The 17149-nt window shown below is 37.7% G+C and overlaps 1 long non-coding RNA gene across 1 annotated transcript; it reads right to left on the bottom strand.

The window, feature by feature from the left end:
- Window positions 1-7: 7 nt before the first annotated feature.
- LOC116421793 lies at window positions 8-10987 on the bottom strand. The gene is made up of 4 exons (XR_004232329.1): window positions 10620-10987; window positions 9124-9180; window positions 5015-5235; window positions 8-225 (listed from the first exon to the last, which is right to left on the bottom strand). It is a non-coding gene; the product is annotated as an uncharacterized LOC116421793 (long non-coding RNA).
- Between the last annotated feature and the right edge of the window lie 6162 nt (window positions 10988-17149).

Raw genomic sequence — 17149 nt, 5'->3', positions numbered from 1 at the left:
TTTAACATATGAGCTTTTTTCTGTTTTTGGAAACAAAACAGAACCAAAACCCTGAAGTAATGTTCACTTTTTTTTTTTTTTTAATCTTGTTAAGGATACATAGTGATGTAGCTTACTTTGAGAAAGGAGGGCAGTTTTAGCAAACATGAAATTTCAAAGGCCACTTGAAAAATGATAGCTTGTGCTTATTGAGTAAAACATACAGGTGTTTCTTTTTACTCAAACCTAATTTAAAAAAAAAAAAAAAGAATATAAATTATTATTAACCAGTTAGGAAATGTCTAAGAAGTAGTCACAGATATGACTTGTGTTAGCATGATGTTGGTCCCAAGAGTTATTCTAAAATGAAATTTAAAGCTATCAGCTAAGTGCAAAAGGTTCAAACCAGTAACTAATTATACTAAAATTAAAAACGAATAATCTAGTAAAGAACTTGATGGGAATGAGGTTTCGTTTTCATATGCTGTTGTAAAGCTTGTAAGCTTGTATTACAAATAGTAGTTCATTTTCATTAAATAATGATCATAGACTTAAAAGTGAAAGAAGGACTTTTGAGGGCCATACAGCCAGCATTCTCACTTTACTGAGGAAGATATGTCAGTCCAGAGAGATTAAGTGATTTACCCACGGTCTCCTTGTTTTATTGTCTAGGAAATAGCAGGACTAGGATTTAAACTCAGATCCTTTCCTCTAAATCCAGCTGTCTTTTTACTCTCATGCTTGAAAAAATGATGTATTCAGTTCAATGAGCACTTGTATTCATTCCTTGGAGGCACTTTTCTTCCTTCCTTTCTCTTCCTTCCTTCCTTCCTTCCTTTCCCTCCCTCTTTCCCTTCCTCCTTTCTCTCCTTCTTTCCTTTTTCTTTACTTCCTCCCTTCCTTCTTTCCTTTCTTCTTTCTTTCTTTCCTATAATTCCACTGGTATAGGGAACTTTTAGTGAGGAAACTCCCTCTACCGATTCAAATTAGCAACTTCTCCAATTTGTCTTAAGAACATTTATAAGTGAGTAATACTAATACCTGGCATATATACTTTGAGGATTATGGAGAGCTTCACTTTATTTCATGTAAGCCTCACAAAAGCCATATTAGGCATATATACCAGGGATTATTCCCATTTTACAGATGAAGAAGCAATTTCAGGGAGTTTTAATTGATTGGCCTATGGTCACACAGCCAGGTAATGTCAGTGGCAGAATTAAAAACCAAATCTTCCTGATACACAGGCTAATAGTCTGCCCTTACATCAATCAGGCTTAAACTCCCTGTGTACAGAATGCTGTCCCAGGTGTTTAAGTCACATGTACTCCCCCCTCAGGGAGTCTAGTAGATAGATGTGACATATACACAAATAACATATATTAAGTAACATAAGTCCAATAAAGAGTTCCAAACAAAATGCAGTGTATTCTGAAACGCAAAACAGCATGATAGTTGCTATGTGAATTTTATCATGTTGCATCTAAAATGAGCAAATAGACAAAAGAAATATTAAGTATTTACAAAACATTATCGCTTTTGAGAGGGTTTTTTAGGGGGTTTTGTTCTTTTCATGGTTGTCCCTTTTCTTTCACAACATGACTAATGTGGAAATGTGTTTAACGTGATTGTACATGTATAACCTGATTACTTACTGCTTTGGGGAAGGGGAGAAGAGAAATGGAGGGGGAAAAAATTGGAACTAAAAATCTTATAAAAAACAAATATTGAAAACTATCTTTACATTGCAAATAATAAAAAACTAGTTTACAAAAAAAAGTATCTGGTATTTCTATACCAGAACATATATGTGTCAGTTTCTGTCTATAATGACTAAATGAATGAAAAGAAAAATAAGCAGTTCAGCAAAAACTAATCAACATATTAATCCCATTTGACAGTATATACAACATTCCTCACCTATAATCCTCCATCTGTTTAAAGTGGGGAAAGAAGTTCCTTCTTTGTCCCTCTCTCCCACAAGTCAAATTTGGTCATCCTGGCTAGATAATATTTAGTTGGGGAGGAAGGGTTGGGTTTTTTTTTAATACTGTTATATAGTCCCTATGAATATTGATTTCCTAATTTTTCTTACTTCACTGAATCAGTTTATATGTTTTTCCATGATTCTAAATTGTTCCTGTTGTTTACAAGGCATTAAAATTTCATTATATTTATTTATTTGACATAATTTGTTCAGCTATTCCCCCATCAATTGCATTTTTTGATAACATTTTTTAAACTGCTCATCTAACCTAATTCTTTTTTTTATAATGTGTTGCAACCTTCTCACACCCACCATTTGCCCTTTGTTTACCCTTTGGATAATTCTCATTTTCATTTTCTCAGAAATAATATATAACATAGTTATATGACTTAGCTTATGAATGCATATGTATAAATATATAACATAAATATGTCTATTTGTAGGGTCATATTTGTGTTTATTAACTATACAATTTGTTATCTTATGCATATAAATAATTATTTTTATTATATTGTAAATAAATGGTACACATACCCACTGGCAAATGACTTACATAGGCTGTCCATCCTACATAAACTGCCTATGGGCAGCTAGATGGCACAGTGAATAGAGAGCTGGGCCTAGAATCAGGAAGACCCGCATTCAGATCCAGCCTCAGAAATCTAACTGTGTGACCCTAGCCAAGTCTCTTCACTTCTGCTTACCTCAGTTTTCTCTACCATAAAATGAGGGCCATATTAACACCTGCTTCACAGGATTGTGGTGAGCATCAAATGAGATCATATATATTAAGCTGTTAGCATATAATAGGTACTTAATAAGTATGCTTTCCCTTCTCTCCTTCCCTAGCCAACTCTGTTCATAGACTAGATGATAAGCTAATTCTTCATCCAGTTTTTTTTTTTTTTCTGAAATGAAACTCTTGAGTAATTACTGATCTCATTAAGACATGGCAGTATTTTGGGACTTGATGCAAGAATCCTGTGCAAGACACTATTATTTCCTGAAAAGTAAAATTTTGGCAAGAGTATCATATTCTCTATAAAACCTTTCCTGAATCCCTGGTCAATTAAAAACATTTCCCACCAATTATCAGTAGCATTTTGTTTTTGTGTCTTTCTGTTAACCTTGTATAGTGGAAATAGTGCTAGATTTAGAATCAAGAAAATCTGGGTTCAAATACCAGCTCTCTGACCCTTTCCTCTAGGCAAGTCACTTGCATTTTTTGAGCTGCTCAGTTTTCCCACCTATAAAACAAAGCTAATGCATATAGTGCCTACTTCATAGGCTTATCATGAGGGTCAAATGAAGGGACATATGTGTAGAGAGAGTAAATGGTTGCCTTGGGGATAGTGGCCCAGTTTTGTAGTCAGCCTGAGTTTTTGTCCTGTCTGATATATTCTGACTATGTGGCTCCCCATCCAAGTCGCTGAACTTCTCCCTATCCCTCCTGTGCCATTTGTCAAGACTCTTAAGTTGTAGGAAGCTTATGAATTTTCACTGGTAGAAAGTGTTGCTTCATTAAAAATTCTCACATAGATAAAATCAGTCATAGATCACAAAAAGTATGTTAAGTCCTTGTTACCTTTACAGCAATATATGTGTGTATTTATGTATCTGTAGGTGTGTTTGTGTATGTGTGTATGTCAGTGATGATTATGGTGTATTAGGAACTATGTCTTATTTAAACTTTTCTCCACTAGTGCCTAACATGATCTTCCTCACATAGATGCCTTAAAAATGTTTATTGGATGGATGGATGAATTTCTTCTTTAGTTGCTGAGTATCACCTTGTATTTCAGAAAGACCACCGAGACTGTCTAGCAGTGGAAAAGGAGAAAAGTGCATGGAAGTGGTCATTGAGGATCCATGAATGTATTCTGAACACACCTAGCAGACCTTTTGTGGCTATTACTGTTGTTTCATATACTACAAGGTGGTAGAGTGATTAAGGAGCTGAACCTGTAATCAGAAAAGTTTGAGTTCGGATCTAGCCTCAGACACTTATTAGTGTGTGACCGTGGGCAAATCACTTAATCCCAGTTTGATTTTGTGTCCTTATCAGCACAGTCATAGTACTGATTATTGTGAGGAGAAAATCAGATATTTGCAAAGTGCTTTGAAAAGCCTCTGTGTCCTCATCTGTTAAATGGGCATATTTGTAATATTTGTAAAATATTTGCAAAGTGCTTGGAAAATCTTAGAACACCATGTAAATGCTAGTGCCTCCACATCCAAGCACCTAAAGGGTTAGTTTAAGCCAGTTTTATCATTGTAAAAAAAAAAGTGAGGGCATGTTCTGTGTAACTCCAGCTCCCTATGAAACAAGTGTTTAGAAATGCTCAGATACTAAATTTATCTTCTAAGCTTTTAAGAATACTCATTGATTATGATTTATGATTCTAACAGAGTGGACGTATAGTCCAAATCAAAGGCTGGTATATAAATTTCAAGTGCCCGTCACTTCATCAGTTATGAAATTGTACTGTATGAAATGTTGCTCAAAAAAGTGGGTCACGGTACCTATAAAATGAGACTTGTGCTAGATGACTTTTCCAGTCCCTTCCACCTTTAAGACTATGTGTGTAATTGTTCAGGGCCTAGACCTGTTTTATTTATGCAGACTCTGCCTCGGTATGGCTTACAAAAAAAAGGGAGAGCCTGCAAATATTTGTTATATGACTAGTATTCAATGAAGTGACAAGGATAATGAGCAACTGATAAAATAGAGAAGCCGAACTAGGAGAAAATATCCAGACCCTTTTAAAGCTAAACAAGACTCAGCATTGAGTGATTCTTTTATGTATCACACCACTAATGTGTAAGACCCAGATTTCAATGTTGATCTTATGGTGTTAATGTGCAAACCCTTCAGTGCATTTGTTGTGTTAAAATATGGGCCATGATGCTCTATTGGACACCTTTTTGAGGTCACTGGAGCTGAGAGAAAAGATGACAGCTTCATCCACCAGAGGTCAGTGAATCTTGCCAGACTTCAGAGACATCATTTGAGCCATCAGGAGAAGGGAGGACAAAATATTAACTCACCTTTCTTGTCGAAGCCGCTTAGTCTTCATTGTGCTAGCCGTTTCAGTGCTTTTTAATTGTCCTGCCTTATGACAGTTACACTTCCACCTGCTCTCTCCCTAGTCCAGTTGATAATTGGGTGTGCGGAGCTCATTCAGGACCGAACAATGTGTGCCTCAGAGATGAGAGTAAGCAGAGTCATTTTACTGAAGAGAAGTTGTCCTGCAGTTAGTCCACCTGGTCTGTGAATAATTAGAAAGTTCCGTTTTTCAGTGGAGTCAGCTTTCCTCCCTACTCCCTACCCTTAGGACCGAGAGCTCAATCACCTTAGAGGTCATGTAGTACATCCCTTTCCTTTTAACTATAAAGTTGGGGATGAGAAAGCTTAGAAAGTGGCTTTGAAGGCACGTCATTAGTTCCAACTTTGCCCCCATCCTTTTTTCTTTCTTTCTTTCTTTTTTTAAAATAAAATCTCTTGAAGTTCATGGACCTGTCTCAGGTGAAATACATCATTAGTAGCTTTTTGATAAATAGTAGCTTCAGCCTATCTGTGTTAAATGGATTTGAAATTTCAGCCACAGATTAACTGTCTTTTGTATGGTTTTGTGCTTTCACTCAGTGCTAACGGAAAGCAGTTCTGCTGACAAATTGAATTTATATCATTCTTTTTGCCATCTTTATGGAAACAGGACAATTGCCTTTACTGTTAACTGGAGGGGGAAAAAAAGCTTTGTTTTGGTGCATGGATGTGAACCTGCCAAGTGTCTCACTATGAATTTATTAACCATCTAGGAATGCAGCATCTTTTACCTACTGAATGCCAAGTGTTTATCCTGATGTGAAAGAATCAGGAGGGATCTCTATGGTGTAGGAGATAAAAGACTGGACTTAAAGTAAGGAAGGACCTTGCCACAAGGCCTGTTCTGATATATTCTCTGAATGTATCCTGGGCAAGTCACTTAACTAATTCTCAGTGAGTGACTCCCAGCAATTCTCTAGAAGTATAAGTTACCAACAGTTGCCAGTTGTATCATCAAGGGAAGTTTCCAAACTGAGAAGCTTCCACATTAATTAAATTAGCCCTCCTCCAAAAAAAATGGAATCTATGCTTATATGTGACTGAAAAAGAATTTGATAAAGCTCAAGGAGCCGCAGCTAGAGGACTCAGCCTTACAAATGGAGTCAGGTAGCCTTGAATCTGCTTTAGGCATTGAATCATGAAGCTCTAGGAAGGAAAGACCATTTAGAAAACGAAAGCATTGTTTCTTAAGAACACATCAAATTCTGTGCATTAGCCCCATTTCCATGATTCTGTCTGCATATCTCTGAGTACTTGCTATCTTGGGTCTTTAGACCCATAGAAAACCATTTCCTTTCTGGAGGTGGCCTTTTGATATTTGACTGTGACTCTACACCCCTAAAGCTAATAGACAATGGCCTTTCATTTCCAAAGGGTAGTTGGTTAAATTAATGATTGCCAAAAGGCCACAGTTAATTTGCTCACATTCCCATTTCTTTCCATTAGTTGTGGAGCCAGCAAAGTTCAAACCGATGTCTGTGTTCAAAGGGAGTAGATTTGATTAGGAAACACTTGCATAGTTCTAAATCATGGTTTGAGTTAACATTAAAAAAAAAATTCTTAGGCCTTAGGAAATGGGTAATAATAGCTAATATGTACCTACTATATGCCAAATGCTGCACAAATATTATCTCATTAGATTTTCACAACAGCCCTTAGAGGTAGGTGCTATTATTGCCCCCACTTTATAGCTGAGGAAACTGAGGCTGGAAATGAGGTGACTAGCCCAGAGCCACACGGCTAGTAAGGACCTGAGATCACATTTGAACTCAGTTTTTTCTGATTCCAGCCCGGTGATGTATCCATTATTTCACCTTGCATTCGAATTGGGTAATTGTAGAAGAGTCTCAGAGCAAAAAAATTGAAGAGTTCACTATATTGGTGGGAGACAGAAGAGTGAGAATGGTCTGGCAGAAAAACTCAGCAAGCATTTCTTCAGCAGGCATTGTGTAGGATAGGGATACAGAAACAAAACGGTCCCTGACTTCACAGAGTTTGTTTTCCTCTAATAAATTTATCTACACAAGTGTTTTAAAAGGGCAGCCAGGATCACTGATGACTTCGATACCATGACATTGTCATTGGAATGGAGATCTGTTGAAATTAGTCAGAAGTGGAAAGATCCCTTGATAAAAAATTTTGCTCCGGGGCCCAGAAATCCATGCTTAAACCTAAGGTAAGATAAGCACTATGGTTTAACTTAAAATCTTTGATTTGGTTTGAAATCTATTATTTCTTTTAATACCAAATATGCCTGGGCATATTTGGAAGGAACAAAAATTGAGCTAGAATGAGAAGAGATTGAAAATAGGAGAAAAAGGAGAGATAATGTAGGGGCAATCTGCCAAAGGGTATTGGGATCAAAGGTGCACAAAGAGGAATTAGTCTTGGCAAGGAAAAGAGCTGTTGCTTCATCAGAAACTACAATAAAAGCAGAGAGAACCAGAGATCTTGTCAAAAGATTTTGAGATGAAGATGGGGAGAACAAGCAAATGCTCCCTATTTTAACTTAGTCATGCTTTTGCATCTTTTTCCCCAGGTCCTAACCCAGAACCTGGCCCATAACAGGCACTTAACATTTATTGTTGTTCAGTCATTTGAGACTCTCCAGGACCCTTTTTGGGGCTTTCTCACCAGAGATACTGGAGGGATTCACCATTTCCTTCTCCAGTTTATTTGACAGATGAGGAAACAGTGACTTGACCAGGGTCACACAGCTCTAAATGTCTGCAGCTAGACTAATGTTGGTCCTTAGTGGTCTGCTCCTGACTGACAGACTGGCTCCAGTTCCTGGCATGGCCAGTGTAGGGAGACGATACCCAGGGCCCACATCTGCCCCCAAAGTCCAGTCCTGCTGCATGGCTTCCCGTTCTGCAGCCAGCCAATGAGAAGTGTTTCCAGTGATGGGCAGGTAATCCTCTCAAGTTGATTAGAAACTTATTTACATATTTATTTGGTGTTGTAGGAGAGCTTAATACCCACTTTAAACTGTATGATGACATTCTGCACTCATGAGTTAATTCCATTAATTGAGTTGGAGGGAGCTAAAACTCCCTTCTGCTCCGCACTGAGAGGTCTGCTCTGTTGAGTATCATTTTAAAAGCATGCCAGTTAAAGGTTCCGAGACCACATAGCTCCCATTTGTATGGGCCTACCCCTTGGTGGTGCCGTGGATAAAGCCCTGGCTCTGGCCCAGGTTCAGATGCAACCTCAAATACTTACTGGCTGTGTGACCCTGGGCAGGTCACTGTATCCTTTTGCCTCTGTTTCCTCAACTGGAAAATGAGCTGGAGAAAGAAATGGCAAATCTCTCCAGTGTCTCTGCAAGAAAACCCCAAATGGGTCATGAAGAACACAACTGAAAGCTACTTAGCAACAATTGCATCTCTCAGAATACTATATTTCTAAGATCTCACTTTCTCCTTACTAAAATTCTGCCAGGTTAATAGGGCAGATATTATCTCAACTTGACTGATAAGCAAAGCCCTGGGGAATGGAAGTGATTTAGTTGCAGTCACACGTGGAGCCAAGGAGCCACCAGAGGCCTTTTCCTCCAAGATCAGTCATTCAAATGTCTTTATGTTTTAAATAAAGAGGCTAAGGGACAGGACCAGGCTGTGAATGTAGGTCTTGGTAACTCCAGATCTAATGATCTTTTGATCATACCGTGGAACATCTCACATATGATAACAGCTGACATTTCTCTACCATTAAAGTTTTACAAAGCACCTTACAAGGACATACATGTCCTACCTCATCTCATCATCACAACCACGCTTAAAGGGAAGTACTTCAGATAAAATTCCCATTTTACATGTTAAAACTGAGCCTCAGAGAAGTCCAGTAACGTGTCAGTGGTCTCTCAGCCCGTTAAATACTAGATAAGGGACTCTGGGCCAGATTTCCACTGGCTCCATGGAGATAGCACTATCCCATGCTACTTCTGTTAGCACCAGTATCCAATTACTAAGGTATTACCAAAAATTACTAGAAGGGAAAATTAGAAGCAGTGAGGGTGGACAGAGTTAAACTTGATGAGAAGAAAAATTACCTCACAATTAAAGCTGGCCACAATGATCTGCCCTGGGAAATAAGGGATTTCTCCTCACTGGAGGTCATCAAGGAAAAACTGTTTGGCCATTTGGCAAGTATGTTTGATAAGGGGATTTTTGGTCAAGGTCGGATTGGACTAAATGACATGTAAGGTCCCTTCCAATTAGAAGATGCCAGGGTTCCATGAACTACTGAGTATCAGAGGCATTATTTTATACACAACAGTGTGTCGTAAGTATGTTAGCTCTTCCATAAGGATAGAGGAACCATAGCTTATCTTCTATTTCCTCCTGTGCCTAATATCTCTTTGTACCCCTAATATGCTTTTTGTTGTTGTTGAAATGAACCTGAGGATAAATCACAAAACAGTTATGCATATTGTAAAATTCTCAAAAATCCCCCTATCTAGAGAGCTCTGAATTCAGTAAAACTTCCATTTGAATTTATTGTTCTAATTAACTGTGGTTCTGTTGCAAGAGTTCTTAATCATTTTTGTATCGCTGACCTCTTTGGCACTCTAGGGAAGCCTAGGGATCTCAAAATAACATTTTTAAATACATAAAATAAAATACATAAGATTACCAAGGAAACTAACCATATTGAAATCATTATCAAAAGAAAAAAATGAGTTCAAGGAGCCCAGATTAAGAATCCATGTTCCCATGTATGGGCAAATGCATCATTTCTCTATCTGTCTCCAATTTCTAGCCACCTTTACAAGGTGTCCTTCAAGTTTGTGGGGCTATCAGGTCCTTCTCCAAAATACTTAACATCCAGTTTTCACACAGCTTCTTTGTGAGACTTGTAGTCCTTGTTTTTACTGTTACTTAACAATGCTAAAGGTTGTTGAATCCATCTTTGGTGGAGAAAAGCAACTTAATGACTGATTTTCTGCCTCCTAAGAGGACCTGCCCAAGTGCAGTCCATGTTGCAGTCAGCTCCTCTGCGTGTTCCTCCTCTCCCCCAATACCAATTTAATTTCTTGGCCAATATTGGACAAATGTAAGGGGCCAACTTTTTAATTTTCTGCTCCCAGGTCTCCCTTGTTCCCTCATGCATTTTTCATCACAACCTGCAGCTCTTTCACTCCCTCTGCCCTGTGAACAGTATTGATCGGCTGATTAAGCCATCAAGTCACAGCAAACAACTTTAATTTTCTAACTCGAACCCCGTAGTTCTCTTCCTCTCCCAGTAGTCCTGTTCCTCACTCACTGCAGGGATGGGCAGCAGAAATGCTTCCTCTCCTTTCTCTCTGATACTTGATAATCAAGGTGTGGACCAATAAAAAACCAAATCCTGAAATTAGGGAAGGCCTTGTTATCTCTCATTCACAAACTTTATTTAATACTGATTTGAACATCAGTTCTGTGCTGCCTGGGAACCAAAGGCATTCTGTTTGTATTCTTTGTCTAAGTGCCTCTTGAGAACAGCTCATGTCATGTTTCTTTTCTCCTCCATGGCAAATAGCACACTGCCTAGGCACAAAAAGGATACCAGATAAACTGATCACTTGGAGGAAGAATGCTGAACTGGTCTCACTCCCTTAGTCACGTCTCTCCGCTGCAATCAATTCTTCACACCACACTGCATTCATCTTCCTAAAAGAATCATCAATCATGTTACCTCCTTAAAAGAAGAAAGAAAGAAAGAAACCTTCAGCAATTCCCCATTGCCTCTAGAAAGAAAAGAAAGGGGAAAAAAGATCTTAAATGCCATGTGGTTTAATGGAGCACTGGATTTGGAGAGTCAGAGAGCCTGAATTCAAATCCTGACAGCTCCCCTTGCTCCCTCAGTTACCTTGGCCAAAGCCTTCTCTTTCCTGGGTCTCAGTTTCTTCATCTGTAAAATGGGAGATCAGATAAAAAGCTAAGCAAAGTAATTAATAGTGTTAGTAAATTAAAATACAAAATAAATCCACAGAAATCAGCAGTTTTTCTATATAGTATTAAGAAAAACAAGAATAACAAAAAAAGTCAGAATATTTATATGTATACATATGCACATATATATTTTTTCTAAGAGTTAATCTACCAAGACATATGTAAGATTTAAATAAATGCAAATATAAAACACTTTATAGAAATAAAGACAGAGTATTTACAACTGCTGCTTGGGCCGTGCGGTACCAATTGAATAAAAAAGATAACATTTCTTAAATTATCGATTACCAACTCATTGCTATCAGTGTCAATCAGATTACCAAAAAGATATGTTGTAAGATCACAGGACCCTGAAATTATAGATGTGTAGCTGAAAGGAACCTCCAAGTCTGTCCTAGTCCAACTGTTTCATTTGGGAGATGAGGAAACTGAGTCCTCTAGACTAAAGTCACCTAAATACTGATCATCAGAGGCAACATTGGTCCTAGATCCTCTGATCCAGCTCCTTCCCCTGATAAAACAATGATAACCTTTGTTTGGAGAAACAAAAGTCTATGCTCTCATGAGGGAATTAAGGTATGATGTGACCAAATCTTAAACTATATCATAAAGCTCTAGTCATCAAACAGAAAAGTAGACTGGTGAAAAAGAAGAGGTAAGCAAGAAACGGCCAAAGAAAACACGAACCTGGTCTTTGGCAAACCCAAGAACATAAATTGTTGGGAAAAGGATTCCCTCTTTGATAAGAACTGCTGGGAAACCAGGTTATACGGCAGTACACAATAGACACAGTATTCATAGTCTCTCTTTCTTAATGAACTACATGGCAGATAAAACAATACTAGGCACACATCAGCAATAATAGTGATAAATAAAGAGAATATTAACTGCTCTCTCCCTGCTGCAATCCATCTTCACACTACCAGCAGATTCATCTTGCTAAAATGCATCATTGATCTTATTACCTCCTTGCTAAAAATCCTTCAGTAGATCTCCATTATTGCCAGAAGGGAAAAAATTGATTCTAGGATAAAGAGCACTGGATTTGAAGAGTCAGAAGACCTGGGTTCAAATCCCATTTTTCACCTGGATGGATTTGGGCATATCTCTCACTTATCCTTTCAGGGTCTCATTTTTCCATTATTAGTGAAGAAATTAAGTAAGATGGTTAACTGTTAACTGTTTCTGGAAAATAGTAGGATTTCAAATAAATCTACAGAAATCATCAGTTCTTTATAGCATTACCAAGAACAAAAGAAAGTTGCAGAAAAGTGATTATAAAATGTACAACATATGTCAGTTATCCTCCCAAAATACACTCAAGATATGCATAAATATGACTACAAAAACACTATAGAAATAAAGGAAGATAATAATTGGAGAGATAGTCACTGTTTATTATTAGGTTCATGCAAGTTAAAAAAGGACAATATTATTTACGGCTAGAAGGTACAATGGATAGAGCTCCAAGCCTGGAGTCAGGAAGACCTGAGTTCAAATCCATCACATACACTGGCTGTGTGAGCCAAGGCAAATCACGTAACTCTCTTTCCTTAGTTTCCTTGTCTGTAAAATGAGCTGAAGAAGGAAATGGCAAACCACTTCAGTATCTGTTCCAAGAAAACTCCAAATGGGGTCATGAAGAGTCAGATACAACTGGAAAATGACTTAACAACAACACTTATACAATTAGTGTCATCACAATCAAATTACCAAGGAGTTACTCTAGAAATTATATATAGGTTAAATGACAACAAATTTCATATTCAGAAGGAAAACTTGTCGTATCTAAAGGGGAAACAATGGGTGAAAAAAAGGAGAAATGAAGAAGGCATGGCATAACAGATGTCAAACTATATTACAAAACAGTAATAACTAAAATTATTTGGTACTGGTATTGTTGTGTTTTGTTTAATGAAAAGGTAAATCAATAGAACAGATGACAGGGAAAGCAAGGGTCAAAAGCAATTGAACACAATAGCTCCAGTGTTTGATAAACTCAGCAATATAAACTGCTGGGGGTAGGATAGCTTATTCAATGAAACCATTTTGGAAACCTAGAAATCAATTAGGTAGAAAATAGGTGTAGATGAGCATCTTATACCTTATAAGCACCCAAAGGGAAACCAAACCTAAATAAAAGTTTGTATCACACACACACACACACACACACACACACACACACACACAATCAGAAGAGAATGAGAGGTCTATTTTTCATCTATGCCTTGGCAGAAAAGTCTTAACCAAACAAAGGACAAAAATGATCCCTAAAGATAAAACAAGACTATTTAAATGCCATAAAATTTTAAAGTTTTTGCACAAGCTAAACACAAGTAGGGTAGGAAAAGCATGTGTCATATATCTCTCATAAAAACTTGACATCTAAAATACATTAAGGAATGAGCACAGATATATTTTCCTCTGATAGAAAAATTGTCAAGGCATATGAATAAGCAGTTTTCAGGAGAAGAAATGCAAATGATCAACATCCATATTTTTAAAATGTTCTAGATCATAAGATAAATACAAATGAAAACAATTTGAATTTTATCTCAACCCCCCCCTCAAAAGGGCAAAAATAATAAGAAGGCATAATGGACACACTTTATGAAGGCATAACTAATACCCTACTGGTGGAATTTTGGATAAGTTCATTTTGGAAAATAATTTGGAATTACATAAGAAATATCACTAAACTGTTCACATCCTGACCAAGCAATAGCATTCCTGAATATATACTCTACAGAGGTTATTGACAGAAAGGAAAGTTATGTCTATGACAAAATATTTGAACCATATATTAAGGATGTATTATATATAAGGCCCAGTGCTCAGCACTGGCATTATAAAAACACATCCAAACCCTATTTTTCTAGAAACTTATAATTTAAATGGAAGGGAGTGGGGAAGAGGAGGAAGTACAAATGCCCTGGCACAAGGGGAAGAAATAAACAAAGCCATGGGCCAGGCAGGGTATTAGGAGAAATTTGAAAAGGAAGAGAGCTCTTCTATTTGGTTGGAAGAGTTGTCAGGGGAAGCTTCATGGAGGAGCTGGTATGAGTTGGGATTTGAAGGAAAGAAAAAATTTCAATGGATGGAAATAGTTGGGAGAAGGAAGCGAAAGTCTAGAGTTTGTTCCTGTTCCAAAAAAATGTGAGCAGGACAGAGATGGGAGAGAAGAGGATGATATGGAATGAAAAGTGATGTAGTTTAGTTGGTAAGCAGAGTACCCCAAGGGGAGAAGCCTGAGATAAGGTTAGAAAGATACATTTGGTGCCATATCATGTAAAGGTCTTTGGTGTTAGTCAAGAGGGATTTTTTATACATTAGGCAACGAGCAACTGTTGAAAGTATAAGGAGAGAATAATGATAGCTGTGCATTAAGTCTATTACTTAATAGTAATTTTAGACCAAGATTTTAGACCATCCATTCGAACTCATAACCAAGAACTCCTTCCACACTATCATTTAGTAATTATTTAGCCTCCAACTGGAAACCTGCTGTTAGGTGGAACCCATTTCCCCTTTGAAAAGGGCAATTCAGCTTTTATTAAGCTGATTACTGCCTCTGCAACTTTTGGTCATTGCTCCTAGCTGATAGACATAGATAAGGCAAAAATTCATTCATCATCATCAAAGGATCAAGAGGTGGAATCCAAGGTTGCAATATAAGGAAAAATGAGAGCAATAGCCAGAGTAGATAATATGGTGAGGGGATGCTTCTAAAGTGAGACAGAAGAGCCCTGGTTGGGCAAAAGCCAGTCCTGTTAGTGGTTGAGTTTGTAGTGGGGATAGATAAGGATGATGGCAAGAGTCTATCTGGTCCACTTGGTTCAGAATTACTCGGTAATCAATGTACATAATTTATCAGAGAGGAGATAAATTGGAGATTAGAAGATCACTTAGTGGGTTATTTACAATAATCTAAGAAAAGATAAGAACCTGCAAGGGAGAACAGAAGGTAGAGGAAGTATGGCATCTACATAGTATCACAGATGTGCAAACAACAGATTTGTCAACAAGTTGAATTTGTAGGATGAAGGAAAGAGGAGTCAGACTACTCCAAGTTATGTAGGGATATGTTTTAATTGTATGTCTTATCTCCCTAGCCCATCTGCAAACTCCTTGTACTCAGGAATTGTGTCTTACACTTTCTGTATGGCCCATAACACTGGCAAGCACTTTACATATTTATTGTATATGCTCAATAAATAATTGTTACTTGAGTGATTTGGAAATAGTAATTGCTGATATTGTCCTGTTTTGAAGATTAAAAGTATTTTCTTCCCCAAATATCAACTGTTTTGGGAGTAAGGACAAATCTTTTTTTTTTTTTTTTTTTATTGAAGCTTTTTATTTGCAAAACATATGCTAGGATAATTTTTTTTATCACTGACCCTTGCAAAACCTTGTGTTCCAATTTCTCCCCTTTCCCCCCACTCCCTCTCCTAGATGGCAAGTCATCCAATATATGTTAAATATGGTAAAAAAAATATATGTAAATCCAATATAGGCATATGTATTTATACAATTATCATGCTGCACCAAAAGAATCAGATCAAAAAGAAAAAAATGAAAAAGAAAGTAAAATGCAAGCAAACAATAACAAAAGAAATTAAAATGCTATGTTATGATTCACACTCAGTTCCCACAATCCTCTCTCTGGGTGCAGGTGACTCTATCACAAAACTATTGGAACTGGTCTGAATCATCTCATTGCTGAAAAGAGCCACATTCATCAGAACTGATCATAATATAATTTTGCTGTTGTGTACAATGATCTCCTGGTCCTGCTCATTTCACTCAGCATCAGTTCGTGTAAGTCTCTCCAGGCCTTTCTGACATCATCCTGTTGGTCATTTCTTACAGAACAATAATATTCCATGTATTCATATACCACAATTTACCCAGCCATTCTCCAATTGATGGACATTCATTCAGTTTCCAGTTTCTGGCTACTATAGAAAGGGCTGCCACAGACATTCTTGCACATGTGGGTCATAAAGGCAAATCTTATACATTCCTGGCAACCATTAGAATCTTCGTCCCATTACTAAGAGGTTGGAGACAGTTACTGTATTATAGAGTCTTGAGTTACCTAATGCAGGAATCCCCTAAACAGCACCAGTGACAGACTCAAAAGCTTCCAGTACTGGGGACCTCACAAGAAAATTCATTTTGTGGTTCATTAGCTCTAATTGGATAGATTGATAGAAAGATGGATAGATAGATAGATAGATAGAAATATTTACCCATACCTTTCACTTGTTAACCAGGAAGATAAAGTCTTCTGTCTCTTCCATCTCACAGCACTTCTCAATGAAGATACTAATTATCCAGGAACATAATACATGGCACTTTTATGAAGGCTTATCTGAAGAATGGTTGACCTTCCATCTTCCTTTCTGTATCCTTCTGTCTCCCATTCAGACTCCTAGGTGTCTGGTACCTTCATGTCTTAATGCTACTTAGGCCCCCAATTCAGTCATCTCACTCATGATGAAATCATTTTATCCAAGCACAAAACTATTTTCCTTTGTCCCAGGCCTTCTGATTCTGCTAGGAATTTGGTTGATAAACTCATCAGATCAAATCTGTGAATGTCTAATTTAACTGGCTTAATGAATTGCCCCCTTCATTGTAGCCACCAACTTTCAAAAGGCTAACTATTGAGGGAAGGGGTGAGATTCAAGCATGAGGGCATACCGGTGGGAGAAATACTGGAGGTTCCCCTAAAGCTATGTCCTATAAGTGGTTACCAGATCAATCTGTGTTAAGCCCAATCTTGGCTCAGCCCTGAGGATCGTGAAAGTCCCTGAGGCAGTGTTGCTGAAGGTGAAATCCCAGAAAGGAACTGTGAAACAGTAAAAAGAGCAGGCCTGACATTCGAAACAGCACAGGGTTCTAGTCCCAGCTTCCTTACTATCACTCTGTGCGATCTTAGGCAGTTCTTCCCCTCTGAGCTTGTTTCCTCATCTGTAAAATGAGAGAAGGTTGGATGAGAATCTCTTGAGATCCCTTGCAGCTTTAACATTCTAAGGATTTCCCTTAGGTGGAGAGGTGAAGAAGGGGAAGTTTTTTCAGGTACTCAACCGGTCACAGGCATTAACCTCTCCACAAACACTAGCTCTGGGGAATGAA

Source organism: Sarcophilus harrisii, chromosome 2, assembly GCF_902635505.1.
Source record: "Sarcophilus harrisii chromosome 2, mSarHar1.11, whole genome shotgun sequence".
In the NCBI taxonomy this organism is placed as follows: Eukaryota; Metazoa; Chordata; class Mammalia; order Dasyuromorphia; family Dasyuridae; genus Sarcophilus; species Sarcophilus harrisii.
This window is presented reverse-complemented; position numbering and strand designations above follow the sequence as displayed.